This window comes from Xenopus laevis, chromosome 8S (genome assembly GCF_017654675.1).
Source record: "Xenopus laevis strain J_2021 chromosome 8S, Xenopus_laevis_v10.1, whole genome shotgun sequence".
Taxonomy (NCBI): domain Eukaryota; kingdom Metazoa; phylum Chordata; class Amphibia; order Anura; family Pipidae; genus Xenopus; species Xenopus laevis.
In genome coordinates this window covers 10,747,183-10,766,089 of record NC_054386.1, presented here as the reverse complement: position 1 = coordinate 10,766,089, position 18,907 = coordinate 10,747,183, and positions in this window count along the sequence as shown.

Genomic DNA, 18,907 nt, shown 5'->3' with positions numbered 1-18,907 from the left:
TTTATAAACCTGAACCTGAATACCTTATTCTCTGTTTAGTCATAACATCTTTTTACTATAATTTGCCCATCAAATGAATAGTATATCAAATCTTCAGCCTGCTACACTGGTTTATTCGTATTACTTTGTCTACAAATATTTGTATCTGTTATTTTTCTCATGTCATAGTTTACCTCTGCCTATTGCTTTACAGGCAGAAGCTACAGGCAATGAAGAAGTCTTAGAATTCTTTAGCCTAAAAAGGCCACAGGTGAGTTATTGACAGATCCAGTTGTGCTACTGATCTAAACCATGGGAATAAATGTAATTCATTACACTAACATTTCCGCATTCGCTTTGCACAGAATGTGAGGTTTTTACCTCTACGCTGTTAAGGCAACTCAGCCAAGGTTTGTCCAGGGGCCTCATTAGCTGTGCATGGAAGTTGCTTGTTTTCTGTCAATGTGCACTTGATATTTAAGGGTATGAGCCTTTCAACAAATAAATAACAAGACAAATTCATAAAATATGAATTACTCTGAAATGCAGGGGCACATCCAGGTCAGAGACTATGTATACCTCCAGCACAAGAGGCTCCAAATTTGCCAGTGTACAACTGCACCCTTGATTTTACAATGGAAAATGCCTTGAGACAAACAAACATTTATTGTGTGCTCTGCGCAGACTTGTCATATAGAGTTTTTTTCTAGACACACAATCACATTAGTTTACATGGAATCTAGACAAAAAGCTACGGGAACCCCTTCCAGCATACAGAAATATAATTACCATTTGTATGAAATAGACAGGGACTTTACATGTAGTACCCAGTTGTATGTTGCGGCCCTGTGTTTGGATGTAGGAGCGCATCGCAGCCAGGCGGGCGAATTATCAGCGCATATCTTTTTGGCCCTTAGTAACCTAGTCCTTTTCACCAAACTGGGAGGGGTGCAAAGTGGGCGAAGGGGTGGTTGATGAATTGCACGTTAACGGCGTATCCTTAGGCAATTTCAGCAGCCGGTTTGTGTACTGTTTGTACTGGTGTAAGCCTAATAGGAGGGTCTGAGACCCATTCTGGAGATAATAGATATAGACCATTTACCCCTTACCTATGGTCTTTCCGTCTCCCTGCTCTTTCCTTTATTTTAATGCTTTTCCTGGATTTCTATTTTTATGCTTATTTAGTAAAAGTTATGTTTTAAAGTTTATTCATTGAGTGACTGTATTGTGGGATGGGTGGTGCAGTCTTATGGGTTATTTCTTTCTCTTCTCTCACATGTGACTAATATATCAGAACCCGCACACCATCCGCTGTCTCTCTAATTGATGAACGGTGCTCCCTGCTCTATATTGTTCTTTATCCTGTGTTTGGATACCAAGTCATCTCCACTTTATTGCTCCCAAATTCTGCTGTCATTCCCAAAAGTCAGCATCTTCCTGAGATCAAATCTGCAATACAATGAATCCACTCACATCTCATGGTTACTTCTCCTGATTTACACCAGGAAGGTAAATGATGTTTTATTGTTGCTTTTCACTAATGTGCTTTATGGACACATGCCGCTGTGTTTGTTCATTCATGAGTTTAGTCTGTGCTGGCCAGTGACACTGCCTTTGCATGCCTTGTATACCTGTCTAACCAGTTCCATAACCAGACAACAAACTGACTACAGAATCTGCTAGAAATATTACTATCCTGCATCCTATTTGACTCTTCGTTTTTCTTTCACTCCAGCCCTTTTTTACAAGGCCACGTCTCACACTTTTATTTTTTTTAACCTAAACATTACTGCTTTCTTTCATGTTTCTTTATAATAATGTGTTTTTTTTTCTTTTAGGTCTTTCTCAATGGCATTGCAAATGAAAATGAAAACTAGCTGAGCTGTTTGTGTGTGTTGGCCAGTTGATAATCGCTGCTGTTAACAGTGCAACTACCACATTCCTTTGATATCCAAAAGGAGCCACCGTAACTGTTCTATAACTCAGGTTCACAGACTGAGTTATTACAGAAAGTGGTTTTGCCTCACCAACAGGCTCATGAATAACAAGCTGGGCCCTCCTTAATGATGTGCTTTATGAATAAAACAGAACAGGTTGTAGGATAGAGGATAGTAAACCAAACATTATTTATTTATAAGTTTCAAAAAATTCAAGGAGAATTTTACCCATTTTAGAAAAGCATACGGGTCAGTCAGTTATTCACAATACCGTGTTGTAAGGGTTTCAGTTCAATTTAAACCTGGGTTGAGGGTCGGGATTCCTACCTAATATCTGGGACTTCCTTTGTTCTTCTCTGGACTCATGATGTGCGTCATAAAAAGTAAAAGAGAAAATGTATGTGAACATATAGTTAATGCTTCAACTATATGGACATTATCAGAGGGAGTAAAGTTAGTTGGCTGGTAAGAACTTACGGCAAGAAGCCAAGCCTAAAGGTGGCCATAGGCGTAGTGATCCGCTCGTTTGGCGATATGCCCACATTGAAGTGGGCGATATCAAGCTGATCCGTTTTTGGGACCTAGGGCCCAACAATCGGATCATAATGCATCCGATATGGGCGGTCGGATCGCAGGACTGCATAAACGCACAGATGCGGCTGTGATCCGACGGGATTTTTTTACCTGCCCGACCGACATCTGGCCAACTTTCGGCCAGATATCGATCGGGGAAGCCCATTGGATGGCCCCACACACTCCTAGGGGGTTATTTATCAAAGTCCGATTTTATATCAATATTTTCTGGCCAAATCCGCATGGTTTTTTTTGCCTTATTTAATAATACACGTCCCCAAAAATTTTGTTTGCGGAAAAAAATTGTGAAATATACGAATCATGCAAATTTTTGGGATTTTCCACCCCAAACTCAGATTTTTGCCCGAAAACCCCAAAATCACGAAATCCAGCGCAAAAATATCTTTGGGACTTCAGACTTTTTCCATCCTCAGGGTATAAATATTTATGAAAAATTCTTGTTTTGTTTTTTTTTTAGTATAAATTCGGATTTTATACTAAAAACACGAAATTTTCCGATTTTTGGCGTTCGGAGTTTAGTAAATAACCCCCCTAGACTCGGTGCAGCTATAGAAAAATAAAATAGATTTTTCTGCAGGTGGGGGTCCCTGCGTTTGTTACAAGCCAGCTTCTGACTGATATTTTACCCACAAAGCTGGTAAAAAAACACTTAAATTCCGATCATTTAGGGCTCATATCCTGCGGTGTCTGGAGTCTACTGAAACCCACCACACAGTGACCCCCACCATACATTTAAATGGCACGTAGGCACAATCCATATTGGTAGTGTAGTACATTAAGGTGAGACAGAAAAACTTGAATGCAATTTGTGATTTTCATATAAGTATTCTGTATGAAACTGTTTGTGGTGTTTTTAACAAATGCACACATATTTGTGAAGTATCAGCAGATGAAACAAGTTGTGTGTATATGATCCTGTGGTGAGTGCAGGCAATAGGTGTGACTCCTTTCATTCTATGTTGAAACATTTCATCTTGGTGGTTGCATGTTTATGAATGTAGTGTTTGTCTCTCTTCCCATGAATCAGCTGCTGGCTCTGAAGACCTTTGTGTGATAAGGATTTCTATGCGTTTCATGGGCAGAATGGGATTTATAGGGAATCATGCTGGGAAAATTCACTTGTAAGGAAGCCTTACCCTGGTGGTCTAGTGCGCAGTGGGCGTCATCGGCGTGGACGCCCACTGCGCTACTCCCTTCTCTAAGGCGCGGGCCGCGCGCACGTCCGTCTTTTAAAGGCGCAGTGCACTGGCGTGTGACGTCAGCGCGCAATGGCGCCAAATTCAAATAGTTTAAAAGAGGAATTTAGATTTTTAGCGCACTGCCCGTTGTTAGGTTCTATTCAGAAGTTCCTGGGTGTTAATTGCTTGTGAATCCTGACTGATCTATTTTGTTTTGACCCTTGCCTGCCTGATTTACTACTCTGAGCTCTCCAATCCTGATCCTGCCTGTCTGTGACTATTCTGACCTCTCCAATTCGACCTTTGCCTGTCCATCGACTTTTCTACGCTCTCTATCCTGATTCCGGCCTGTCTGACCATTCTACCTACTTGTGCTGGCCCAGCCTGCCTGTTCCTGGTGGTGTTCTTCCTTCCAGTATCCTGGTTAGACGATTGTGCCCCTTTGCTCGTCCAGAACCGTTACCGTTGCTCCTCTCTCTGTTAAGACCTGGCGGCATCCAAGTAGCCGAGGGCTCCTCCCGAGTTGAAAGGCGGCGGTTATAGGCAGAAGTGAGAGCTGAGACCATGGAGCTTAGCTTGGGTTCTGGATATAGGGTGCCGAACATGATATCACTGTACTGGTAGGAAAAGATTGAGCTGCTGTGCCTTGGGTACAATTGTTTTACCCAGGCTTGCTGCACTTTCTGACCATGATTTGACCAAAATACATATTATAGCACAGTATTACTATTTTAAAAATGGGTTCAAAAAGAGCCATTTATATTAAAACAGCCTTTAGGACAGAAACATTGTCATTCTTAGAAGGGGAAGTTCAATTGTTGATATAGTTTACAACTGTACATACAGCAGAGGTTCCTGCCTCCATGTTAAATATTTTGGGAATGTCCTGTTTCAAATAACATGTCAAACAATAAAATAAATGGAGTGAAAGACTTTAATTTAACATGATCACAAGCGCTTGTGACTTTAAAGAGCACTAACTTTTATGATATCGATAAAGGCAAAATATGGGAACCAAAACCTTTTTTGATGGACCTACAAAGAAGAGGAATTGAAAACCATACAGACATTGCGGCAAACACAGATTTTGTTGATGTACTGAAAGATTTCAGTGCTGGTACATGTAGTCAGAACCAGCTATGCAGAGAAAAGCAACGGGCAGCCAGAAATTGGCTGCTTTTCCGATCAATTCCATTGACAAATAGCTTTTGAATCATCAACAATTTGTAATTGACATATATTGGAAATGGCTTTCATTATGTTTTGAGATAATCACCATGGTATTTATCAGTCCCGTACATATATGTTATTATGCAGTGATGCTATGTTTGTTTAGGGTTCAAAAGCTCAATCCATCAAAGTAATGCCATATCTATATGTACCTGGAATATCTTTTTTAACACTTCAGCAGCCCAAAAATAAAAAGCCTTATGCGTGTTGTGTCACCAAGTGACACTTAATCATAGGCTGATGATGATGATGATGTCTATGATTAAGTGTCCCTTGGTGACACGAAATGAGTAAGGCTTTTTGTTTTTTAACATAATGTGCAATAAAAACTCTTTTACTATTTAAACCTTTTTGGCTCCTTAATTCTACTCTTTGGTGTTGCGGATTGATGCCTGCCTAACAAATTCTTGTACCTCTTACAGAACTATGTCTCTCTGCATCCCTTGAAAGAGAAATGTTGAACAACAAAATGATATTGACAGTATTTTTTTCAAATGGATCAGATAAGCTACTGTACAAATGGAATAGGCTGCATGAGGAGGATTACTATTTAAAAGGTGACATATAGGGGGTTATTTATCAAGTTTCGAATATACGAACCTCAAATAATTTGTAGTTTTCGGAGCAAAAGACGAATTATTCGCGATTTATTAAAGTCCGATGCCGAAACCTCGGCATCTAAAAGCTCTCGAGGTCCTGTATAACTCAATGGGGAAGGTCTCAGTGTCTGCGCCGATATCCGATGATTTCGGGGATTCGGAGCAAAACGTAGTTTTTGCGGATAACTCTGAAAAATTCAGAGTTTTCGGGGGACCCGACCCTATTTTTTCTGACTTTTTTCTTCATAAATAAAGTCCATTCGAGAATTCTGAGTTGTTCGAAGTTGGATATTAGAAATACTGAGATAAATTCGAACCTTGATAAATAACCCCATGCAGTAAGTTATACATTGACAAATACTTTCTAAATCAGTGGTGCCCAAGAGGTAGATTGGGATCTTCCAGTAGACCTTCAAGACACTGTCAACTAACAGCTTGTCTAAATCACCCTCCTGTTTCATTCTTTTCATTCAGATATTTATTACATTCACCAAGGGTCGAATATTGAGGGTTAATTAACCCTCGATATTCGACTGGGAATTAAAATCCTTCGACTTCGAATATCGAAGTCAAAGGATTTTAGCGCAAATAGTTCGATCGAAGGAATAATCCTTCGATCGAATGATTAAATACTTCGAATCGAACGATTCGAAGGATTTTAATCCAACTATCAAAGGATTATCCTTCGACCAAAAAAACTTAGGCAAGCCTACGGGGACCTTCCCCATAGGCTAACATTGACTTCGGTAGGTTTTAGATGGCGAACTAGGGGGTCGAATGATTTTTAGTTTGAATCCTTCGGTTCGAAGTCGTAGTCGAAGGTCGAAGTAGCCCATTCGATGGTCGAAGTAGCCCAAAAAACACTTTGAAATTCGAAGTTTTTTTACTTCGAATCCTTCACTCGAAGTTAGTGAATCGGCCCATAAGGTTACATAAGAAATATAGGTTTGTTAAATATTGTTTTATAGTTGTTCCGGATTGATGCCTGCCTAACAAATTTTTGTACCTCTTACAGAACTATGTCTCTCTGCATCCCATGAAAGCTGTTTTCTCTGAACTTTAAAAAAAAAACCTGGGGATACTGTAGGGTTGATTCTACATCCTTATAAAGCAGATATTTATAACTGCTTATTACAACATTTATAAAGAGTGGATTTTATTTTTTGAGTACTTGTATAACCAAGTGAAAGGAGGATTCACTGGGCGGGGCTGTTCTCACATAACCACAGGTTCTAGGTGGTTATAGGTTACTGAATAGTTGGACTGTTTCATCACCTAACTTGGGTGTGTGAGCATAAACCCAGGGCGTATTTGTAATACACCCTTTGATGTATTCAAGGCTTCATATGCACAAACATATTTTACTGGGCAAAGACGGCATCTCCCTGTTCTCTTCCACAACATGCACAAACTGGGAGCAATTCTGACTCAAACTGAATAACCTATTATATTCAGAAAACCATTTAAAACAGGAGTGTCCATACCTTACTAATGCGAGGTCTACTTTTAGAGATGTTGCCCCATTATGATCTACATCCATAAAAGCATTGCTAGCATTCTGTTCCATGGGAAATATTACTTTATATTGATTTATATTGCTATATTTAACAAACCTATATTTCTTATGTAACCTTAAAGTAATAAAATATCTGAATGAAAAGCATGAAACAGGAGGTTAATTTAGACAAACTGTTTGTTGACAGTGTCTTGAGTAGAGATGTCGCGAACTGTTCGCCGGCGAACTTGTTCGCGCGAACATCGGGTGTTCGCGCTCGCCGGAAGTTCGCGAACGTCGCGCGACGTTCGCCATTTTGGGTTCGCCATTGTTGGCGCTTTTTTTTGCCCTCTCACCCCAGACCAGCAGGTACATGGCAGCCAATCAGGAAGCTCTCCCCTGGACCACTCCCCTTCCCTATAAAAACCGAAGCCCTGCAGCGTTTTTTCACTCTGCCTGTGTGTGCTGAAGAGATAGTGTAGGGAGAGAGCTGCTGCCTGTTAGTGATTTCAGGGACAGTTGAAAGTTTGCTGGCTAGTAATCGTTTTGATACTGCTCTGTTATTGGAGGGACAGAAGTCTGCAGGGGCAGTGTCGGACTGGCCCGGCGGGACACCGGGAAAATACCCGGTGGGCCCCGACCCTTAATGGGCCCCCGCCGGGCCAGACACCTCTCCAGATATCTTTTAAAAAGTTTCCCTCCCGCACTCCCGCAGCGCCGATCAGCGCAGCGCCTTCTGCGCATGCGCCAGGCGCCTTCACGCTGGTGCGCCAAGCGGCGCCTTTGTGTGCGTGCGCTCAGCGCGTCGCAGTAGGGGTTGGGGGGCGGGTCGGAAGGGGCCCTGGACAGTAGTCCCGGGGGGCCCCGGGCCCCCCAGTCCGACCCTGTGCAGGGGTTTGAGGGACATTTAAGCTTAGGTAGCTTTGCTGGCTAGTAATCTACCTTCTACTGCAGTGCTCTGTATGTAGCTGCAGTGGGCAGCTGTCCTGCTTCTGATCTCATCTGCTGACTGCTGCAATAACAGTAGTCCTTGTAAGGACTGCTTTTATTTATTTTTTTGTTGTTTTACTACTACTACTACTACTACTACTATAAGAGCCCAGTGCTATTAGTCTAGCAGTGTTGGGGAGTGGGACTGGTGTGCTAATCTGCTGCTCCTAGTAGTTCAGCAGCACCAACTTTAATTTTTTTTTTTTAATATTCATTTTTTTTTTATTTTACTTTTTTTTATTTTACTACCGCTGTAGTAGTGTATAAGTTGACCTTTTAGGCATTATTTGCCCTGTAGGCATTATTTGCACACTGTTTTCTTCAACCCGCCATCGAGCTGTGTGACCTTGTTCACATTCTGTCTAAATATCCATAATATTACCGTCTCCAGAAAAAACACCGGAGTCACTTTTTTCAAGCAGCCATAATATATTTTACGTAATCCGTATCCACCGCTGTAGTAGTGTATACGTTGGCCTTGTAGGCATTATTTGCACACTGTTTTCTTCAACCCGCCATCGAGCTGTGTGACCTTGTTCCCATTCTGTCTAAATATCCATAATATTACCGTCTCCAGAAAAAACACCGGAGTCACTTTTTCAAGCAGCATTCATATATTTTACGTAATCCGTATCCACCGCTGTAGTAGTGTATACGTTGGCCTTGTAGGCATTATTTGCACACTGTTTTCTTCAACCCGCCATCGAGCTGTGTGACCTTGTTCCCATTCTGTCTAAATATCCATAATATTACCGTCTCCAGAAAAAACACCGGAGTCACTTTTTTCAAGCAGCATTCATATATTTTACGTAATCCGTATCCACCGCTGTAGTAGTGTATACGTTGGCCTTGTAGGCATTATTTGCACACTGTTTTCTTCAACCCGCCATCGAGCTGTGTGACCTTGTTCCCATTCTTTCTAAATATCCATAATATTACCGTCTCCAGAAAAAACACCGGAGTCACTTTTTTCAAGCAGCATTCATATATTTTACGTAATCCGTATCCACCGCTGTAGTAGTGTATACGTTGGCCTTGTAGGCATTATTTGCACAGTGTTTTCTTCAACCCGCCATCGAGCTGTGTGAGCTTGTTCACATTTTGTCTAAATATTGATAATATTATCGTCTCTAGAAAAACCACTTGAGTTACTTTTTTTCAAGCAGCATTCATATATTTTACGTAATCCGTATCCACCGCTGTAGTAGTGTATACGTTGACCTTGTAGGCATTATTTGCACACTGTTTTCTTCAACCCGCCATCGAGCTGTGTGACCTTGTTCACATTTTGTCTAAATATTGATAATATTATCGTCTCTAGAAAAACCACTTGAGTTACTTTTTTTCAAGCAGCATTCATATATTTTACGTAATCCGTATCCACCGCTGTAGTAGTGTATACGTTGACCTTGTAGGCATTATTTGCACACTGTTTTCTTCAACCCGCCATCGAGCTGTGTGACCTTGTTCCCATTCTGTCTAAATATCCATAATATTACCGTCTCCAGAAAAAACACCGGAGTCACTTTTTTCAAGCAGCATTCATATATTTTACGTAATCCGTATCCACCGCTGTAGTAGTGTATACGTTGGCCTTGTAGGCATTATTTGCACACTGTTTTCTTCAACCCGCCATCGAGCTGTGTGACCTTGTTCCCATTCTGTCTAAATATCCATAATATTACCGTCTCCAGAAAAAACACCGGAGTCACTTTTTTCAAGCAGCATTCATATATTTTACGTAATCCGTATCCACCGCTGTAGTAGTGTATACGTTGGCCTTGTAGGCATTATTTGCACAGTGTTTTCTTCAACCCGCCATCGAGCTGTGTGAGCTTGTTCACATTTTGTCTAAATATTGATAATATTATCGTCTCTAGAAAAACCACTTGAGTTACTTTTTTTCAAGCAGCATTCATATATTTTACGTAATCCGTATCCACCGCTGTAGTAGTGTATACGTTGACCTTGTAGGCATTATTTGCACACTGTTTTCTTCAACCCGCCATCTAGCTGTGTGTATTATCGTTTCCAGAAAAACCAACTGAGTTTTTGTTGTTGTTGTTGTTTTTTTAAAAATAATGCCAGGCAAAGGCAGGCCGCCACGCAGAGGCCGTGCTAGGGGCCGTGCTGCTATGCAATCCTGTGGCCCTAGCAAATTGCCCAGTTTTAAAAAGCCAATGACCCTGAACTCCCAAAATGCTGAAGAGGTAGTTGACTGGCTTACACAGCACACCCCATCCTCTACCGTTTCTAACTTTACCACAACATCCTCCTCATCCTCCACTGCTATGGCCACCCCACGTAACACTTCCTCCACCACCGGTGCCCCTTCTTCACTGGGGTCAGAGGAGTTATTTTCCAATGAGTTTCTTGAACTGAGTAATGCGCAACCATTATTGCCAGAAGAAGATGAAGGAGATGAGGACCTTACACCAGATTTAATTCTGGCAGAGAACACGATAGAGATGGACATAATGAGTGATGAGGAGGAGGTCCCCGCTGCTGCTTCCTTCTGTGATGTGTCAGAAGAAATTGATGCATCTGAGGAGAATGATGATGAGGAGATTGATGTTTTGTGGGTGCCTAGTAGAAGAGAGCAAGAGGAGGGTAGTTCAGATGGAGAGACGGAGAGTCAGAGAGGCAGTAGGAGAATAAGACTTAGAAGAAGCAGGGAGGACAGCCCGCAGGGATCAGCAGGGCAACAACATGTATCGGCACCTGTGTTCAGCCGGCCAACGCACCCGCCATTGCCGCCAATACCGCCAACTCCGCCAACTTCTACTGTTACCGCCAGATCGCACACTTCCAAAAAGTCAGCAGTGTGGGATTTTTTTAATGTGTGTGCCTCTGACAAAAGCATTGTAATTTGCAATGAGTGCAGTCAGAAACTGAGCCTTGGTAAGCCCAACAGCCACATAGGTACAACTTCTATGCGAAGGCACATGAGCGGCAAGCACAAAGCACTTTGGGAGCAACACCTCAAAGGCAACAGGCAAACTAAAAGCCACACTCCTTCTGGTCCAGCATCTTACTGCTCTACCTCTGCTCTCCTTGACCCGTCTGAACCACCCTCCACTCCGCCTTCCACCTTGACCACCTGTTCCCATTCCCAGTCATCTGCCACCAGCCAAGTTTCTGTGAAGGCCATGTTTGAGCGTAAGAAGCCAATGTCTGACTGTCACCCCCTTGCCCGGCGTCTGACAGCTGGCTTGTCTGCACTCTTAGCCCGCCAGCTTTTACCATACCAGCTGGTGGACTCTGAGGCCTTCCGCAAATTTGTAGCAATTGGGACACCGCAGTGGAAGGTACCCAGCCGCAATTTTTTTTCTAAAAAGGGAATACCACACCTGTACCAACATGTGCAGAGCCAAGTTACCGCATCTCTGTCACTTAGTGTTGGGCCAAAGGTCCATATGACTACTGACGCATGGTCCTCCAAGCATGGTCAGGGCAGGTATGTCACCTACACTGCCCACTGGGTGAACTTGGTAATGGCTGGGAAGCAGGGAATGGGTAGCTCAACAACAACAGTGGAGTTGGTGTCACCGCCACGGATTGCACGCGGTTCTGCCACCACCTCTACTCCTCCATCGCTCTCTACCTCGTCTTCTTCTTCTTCTTACTCTGCTGCTGGGTCCTCCTTCTCCTCCTCCACACCTGTGCACCCCAGCTCCCCCTAGGCTATTCGACGTGCCAGGTACGCCGTTGTCACGCTGTCTTGGGGATGACGTGCCTGGAAAGCAAAAACCATACCGGATCTGTACTCCTGTCATCTCTGCAGTCACAGGCCGATCGGTGGCTGACCCCACACCAACTGCAGATCGGAAAAGTGGTGTGTGACAATGGAAGCAATCTGTTGGCAGCGTTGAGACTAGGCAATTTAACACATGTGCCCTGCATGGCACATGTGTTAAATTTAATAGTCCAACGTTTTGTCTCCAAGTACCCAGGATTCCAGGACGTTCTCACCCAGTCCAGAAAGGTGTCGGCCCATTTCAGACGTTCCTACACAGCCATGGCACGCCTTGCTGACATTCAGCAGCGCTACAACATGCCAGTCAGGCGTTTGATTTCTGACAGCCAGACTCGCTGGAATTCAACGCTCCTTATGTTGGAACGTCTGCTGCAACAACAAAGGGCCGTCAACGAGTACCTTTTTGAACTGGGTGGTAGGACTGGATCTGCAGAGCTGGGGATTTTTTTCCCCCGTTACTGGGTGCTTATGCGCGATGCCTGCAGGCTCATGCGACCTTTTGAAGAGGTGACAAATATGGTCAGTCGCACCGAAGGCACCATCAGCGACCTAATACCCTTCGCTTTCTTCCTGGAGCGTGCCGTGCGACGAGTGACAGATGAGGCTGTAGACCAGCGTGACGAGGAGCTGGAAGCGCACGATTTCTGGTCGGAATCACCAGAACGAACCCAGGCACCTGCTGCAACGCAGGGAGAGGTGCCAGAAGTGGAGTCAGAGGAGGAAGGTGGCTTTGTGGAGGAGGAGGAGGAGGACCAACAGGAGCAGGCTTCCCAGGGGGTTAGTGGTGACCTTTTGGGGACCCCTGGTCTTGTACGTGGCTGGGGGGAGGAGACCGTGGATGATGCAGTCCTTGATAATGAGGAAGCGGAGATGGATAGCTCTGCATCCAACCTTGTGAGAATGGGGTCTTTCATGCTGTCATGCCTGTTGAAGGACCCCCGTATCAAGAGGCTTAAGGAGAAGGACCTGTACTGGGTCGCAACGCTACTAGACCCTCGGTACAAGCATAAAGTGTCAGAAATGTTACCAACATACCACAAGTCCGAAAAGATGCGGCATTTACAAACCAGCCTGCAAAACATGTTGTACAATGCTTTTAAGGGTGATGTCACTTCAGGAACTCATCAACATTCCAGGGGCAGAGGTGCCAGTAATCCTGCCACGAGCACACCTGCAAGGACAAAGCCCTTTGGCCAGTCTGTAACGTCAGACATGCAAATGTTTTTCTGTCCAAGGCAGCGCCACAACCCTTCTGGATCCACCCTCAAAGAACGCCTCGACCGGCAGGTAGCGGACTACCTGGCATTAACTGCAGATATCGACACTCTGAGGAGCGATGAACCCCTGGACTACTGGGTGCGCAGGCTTGATCTGTGGCCAGAGCTGTCACAATTTGCCATGAACCTCTTGTCTTGCCCAGCCTCAAGTGTGCTCTCAGAAAGGACCTTCAGTGCAGCAGGAGGGATTGTAACTGAGAAGAGAACTCGCCTAGGTCACAAAAGTGTCGATTACCTGACCTTTATTAAAATGAATGAGGGGTGGATCTCGGAGGGTTACTGCACGCCGGAAGACTTGTTCTGACTTCTATGCAGCTGTCCTTCTCTTCAAGCCTCATGACTCCACACACAGCTGTCCTTTAGCGTCCTCCTCCTCCCTCCGCCACCGTTACAAACTAGGGTGCAAACCCTACTGGTTTAATTTTTTCTGGCCTCTGTGCTTCAGTGGCTGCAACCAAAAAAACTGGGCAAACAATGTCTACAAGGTCAACGTATGGCAAAAAATGACTATTTTCAGCATTTATATGGCATATTTTTTCTGGCAACTGTGCTTCAGTGGCTGCATCCAAAAAAATGCATATTTTCTGCATTTATATGGCATAATTTTTCTGGCCTCTGTGCTTCAGTGGCTGCAACCAAAAAAATGCATATTTTCTGCATTTATATGGCATAATTTTTCTGGCCTCTGTGCTTCAGTGGCTGCAACCAAAAAAATTTATATTTTCAGCATTTATATGGCATAATTTTTCTGGCAACTGTGCTTCAGTGGCTGCGACCAAAAAAATGACTATTTTCAGCATTTATATGGCATATTTTTTCTGGCCTCTGTGCTTCAGTGGCTGCGGCCAAAAAAACTGGGCAAACAATGCCTACAAGGTCAACGACGTTGACCTTGTAGGCATTGTTTGCCCAGTTTTTTTGGCCGCAGCCACTGAAGCACAGAGGCCAGAAAAAATATGCCATATAAATGCTGAAAATAGTCATTTTTTGCCATACGTTGACTCAACGTATATGGCAAAAAATGACTATTTTCAGCATTTATATGGCATATTTTTTCTGGCAACTGTGCTTCAGTGGCTGCGACCAAAAAAATGCATATTTTCTGCATTTATATGGCATAATTTTTCTGGCCTCTGTGCTTCAGTGGCTGCAACCAAAAAAATGTATATTTTCAGCATTTATATGGCATAATTTTTCTGTCAACTGTGCTTCAGTGGCTGCGACCAAAAAAATGCATGTTTTCTGCATTTATATGGCATAATTTTTCTGGCCTCTGTGCTTCAGTGGCTGCAACCAAAAAAGTTTATATTTTCAGCATTTATATGGCATAATTTTTCTGTCAACTGTGCTTCAGTGGCTGCGACCAAAAAAATGCATATTTTCTGCATTTATATGGCATAATTTTTCTGGCCTCTGTGCTTCAGTGGCTGCAACCAAAAAAATTTATATTTTCAGCATTTATATGGCATAATTTTTCTGGCAACTGTGCTTCAGTGGCTGCGTCCAAAAAAACTGGGCAAACAATGTCTACAAGGTCAACGTATGGCGAAAAATGACTATTTTCAGCATTTATATGGCATATTTTTTCTGGCAACTGTGCTTCAGTGGCTGCGTCCAAAAAAACTGGGCAAACAATGCCTACAAGGTCAACGTATGGCAGTTGTTTAAAGAGAACAGTAGATTACTAGCCAGCAAAGCTACCTAAGCTAAAATGTCCCTCAAATCCCTGCAGACTTCTGTCCCTCCAATACAGAGCAGTATCAAGCAGATTACTAGCCAGCAAACTTACTATCATCTGTCCCTGAAATCACTAACAGCTCTCCCCCTACACTATCTCTTCCAAGCACACACAGGCAGATTTTTCAGATACATTTTTGCCCTTGATCCCCCTCTGGCATGCCACTGTCCAGGTCGTTGCACCCTTTAAACAACTTTAAAATCATTTTTCTGGCCAGAAATGTCTTTTCTAGATGTTAAAGTTCGCCTTCCCATTGAAGTCTATGGGGTTCGCGAACCGTTCGCGAACCGCTCGCGTTTTTGCGCAAGTTCGCGAATATGTTCGCGAACTTTTTTTCCGACGTTCGCTACATCCCTAGTCTTGAGATCTACTGATCACAAGTTCAAGGTCTACTGGTAGATCCCAATCTACCTCTTGGGCACCACTGATTTAGAAAGTATTTGTCAATGTATAACATCTATAGTATGGGGGTTATTTATCAAGGTCCGAATTTATCTCAGTATTTCTAATATCCAACTTCGAGCAACTCCGAATTCCCGAATGGACCTTATTTATGAAGAAAAAAGCCCCAAAAAATAGGGTCGGACTAAACTCCGAAAACTTTGTTGAATTGAATTGTTCGGAGTTTTCTGCATTTTTTGCTCCGAATCCCAGAAATCATCGGGTATCTATATGGACATCAGCGCACTGGGACCTTCCCCATTCCCCATACAGGATCTCAAGAGCTTTTAGATGACGGGGATTCGAATCCTGAGTTTTTAGACCATCGGAATTTAATAAATTGTGAATAATTTGTAGGTTTTTTTTTTTTGCTCCGAAAACTACAAATTATTCGAGGTTCAGATATTCAGAGCTTGATAAATAACCCCACCTTTTAAATAGTGATCCTTCTCATGCAGCTTATTCCATTTGTACAGTAGCTTATTTGATCCATTTGAAAAAAAATACATTATCATTAAATCATTAATTTATAGATTGTACAGTACCCACATTTCATGCTGCCACCTGCCCTATGTGCCCAGGCTTTGCCCATGGTAATGAATTTCTTTTCCTGCATTACAGCCTAATGGAAATTTCCCTCATGTTTCACACTAGGTTCCTCAACCTCTCTTTCAACCCTTCTTTCCCATCTGCTCCTAAACGACTAGTATGGCTTCCTCAAGTAGGAGTAAAGCATATATAATTCTGAAAGCGACTTTCCTGACCATACTGTTTCCCTCTGATTAGATTTTACACATATTACCACTGAGAAACTTCTGGCTAGTAAGCTATTTAAAAATAAAAATGTAGAGACTCTACATTCAGACCATTCAATAAGTAGGAAGTCAGGTCATTGTGAGGCTCTACTGCAGGGATCCCCAACCTTTTATACCTGTGAGACACATTCAAATGTAAAAATAGTTTGGGAACGACACAAACATGAAAAGGTTTCTGGGGATGCCATGTAAGTGATTGTTAGCCCTTATGTGGACTAGCAGGCTCCAGGAGACTCTGTTTGGCAATGCACCTGGTTTTTATGCAACCAAAACTTAAACTTACCCGGACAATCCCAGGTTTTATCTATCCAATTCTGGATAGAGAAAAATAACATTTTGCAAAAAAAATAAAAATAAATAATAATAATAAAATAAAATATATAACATAATACATGGCCAGATTACCACAATTTATATTTTATCATAGTGCACTGGAGAATGGTGATCAGACTTCCTCGGTACCACAGGGGAAATATCCCATCCCTATACATGGCAGTAAATTGTAGCTAATGTGCCATTTTTAGTCTCTATATCAGTGGCAGAGCCGCCATCAGGGGGGACAGTGCTGCATTTTTGAAAAGAGCCGGGCCCCCCTTGCGAGTGCCAAAGCCGTGTGTGCGAACAGCCGAAGGACCCGAAGCCACGAAAACAGCCGAAGTCCTGAAGCGGTGAAAAGACCCGAAGTCACGAAAACAGTCGAAATTGAAGTCCTGAAGCTGCGAAAAGACCCAAAGTCACGAAAGGAGGCGAAGTTGAAGTTCTGAAGCCACGGGTTCAATTCTACTGAACACCAATGTGGGTTTTTTTTGTTAATCCCCTGGTCCCCAATGTATTATTTTAATATTCTATAGGCCCCTGCCACCAATGTTTTTTTTTTTAAAAAAATTTTTTTTGGGGCCCCAATTTTATTTACTTGTAAGGGGGCCCTGCCACCAATGCTTTTTTAAAAAAAACTTTTTTGGGGCCCCAATTTTTTTTTTACTTGTAAGGCTAAGGCCACACTAGGCGATAGCGCCGCGATTTGACTCTTTTCTATTGTCGCTCGAAATCGCCTAGCGAGGCAATTTCGAGCGACAGTAGAGAAAAGATCTCCGCGTGTGTTTTTACGCTGGCGATTTTTCGCGATTCCCCATAGACGCCAGCGCAAAAGTTTCCCCAGCGATTGCGGCTTAAAAGTCGCGGCAAAAAGTCGCCGCGAGTCAAATCGCGGCGCTATCGCCTAGTGTGGCCTTAGCCTAAGAGGTACCCTGGCGCAAATTTTTTTTTTTAATTTTTTTTGGAGCCTCATTTTTTTTCAACTTGTAAGTGGGGCCCTGGCGCCAATGTTTTTTTTGAAAAATTTTTTTGGGGCCTCAATTTTTTTAACTTGTAAGAGGGCCCTGGCGCCAATGTTTTTTTTTTTAAATATTTTTTGGGGCCCCAATTTTTTTAACTTGTAAGGGGGGCCCTGCCAGCAATGTTTTTCTAAAAAAATATTTTTTGGGGCCTCAATTTTTTTTAACTTGTAAGAGGGGCCCTGGCGCCATTGTTTTTTTAGAAAAATATTTTTTGGGGCCCCAATTTTTTTATGGGGCCCTGGCGCCAATGTTTTTTAAAAAAATATCTTTTTTTTTAACTTATAAGGGGCCCTGGCACCAATGTTTTTTTTTTTTTTAACTTATAAGGGGGTCCTGACCATCAATAGCTTTTTATAACTTGTGTGTGTGGGGGGTTACTTTTTTAGTGCTGATGTCTGTGTGGTATTTGGGTGGGATGGAGTGGGGCTTGGGTGGAGTGGGTGGGATCTGGGATGGGGCTTGGAAGCTAATGTGGGGGGGGGCCCAAAAATGTTGTTGATCAGTGGTGCTGATTATTCATTTATATAGAGACCATGTAAAAAAGAAAACTGCAGCCACAATCACAATGTGAGGCTTGGTGTGCAATTGGGATTCCCATTGTGTTAAACTGTAAATCAAGGATTCAATACAAATTCTGACTGTTTCCTGTGATTCTCATGTTTATGTTTTATCAACAGAATTTTTCTTATTTGTGTTTCACCCCAAAAACATTGTATTTCAAGCCTCAAAAATACATCATTTTGTAAAAACGGAACAGATCACAGTGCTCTTGAATATCTGATCCAAGGCTAGGTATACTTCTCGATCTGGTGTCACCCAACCTTTGTTTTCTGGAAAAACAGTTTATTTGACTGGCCAGCAACTGTAGTTTGGGAACTGGAAAGAGAACATCAGATATACAAATTGTTTGTGTATGTGGGGGTTGGAGCTGAAACTAGTCCTGCAGGTTCAGGTGAAAAATGCTACCAGGGTCTTTGCATTGAGTAAATATTATTCCCACGAGAGAGAACTTTCTCCCAGGCGCCTACATAGTACAAAAGCAACTTCAGAAAGTCTGAGTGAACAGGAACCAACTTGCAGCAGTTCTATAGATCAGCTTAGATTTTTTTTTAAATTAGGTTTTTAACGGCGTGGACTAGTACTAAATAATATTTTTAGTCTCACGTAGCATGCTTATTCTTATAATGCATCAGCATTGTACTTAAAACATTCAGACACAAGCCGTAAGTTCTGCAGGCAAGAACACACTAACATTGGTGCTGCAGGAGCAGAGAGTTTATTAAACCTCAATTTGTTCTGGTCAAGTTTATAAAGGGGAAACATTTTTAGAGGGGAAAAAACAAAAAATTTTCAAGATTTATTATGCTTAGAAGCTGTTAAAAATCAGAATCTGAAAATACTCCAGCAAAAACCTGTCGAAATTATGTACAAGTCAATGGCAGATGGTTCCTTTAACAATTAGAACATTTTTTTTACCTTTTTCTATGGTTTTTTCTATGGTTTTGGGCTGGTTCATTCGGAAATCCATTAAGCTTGAGTT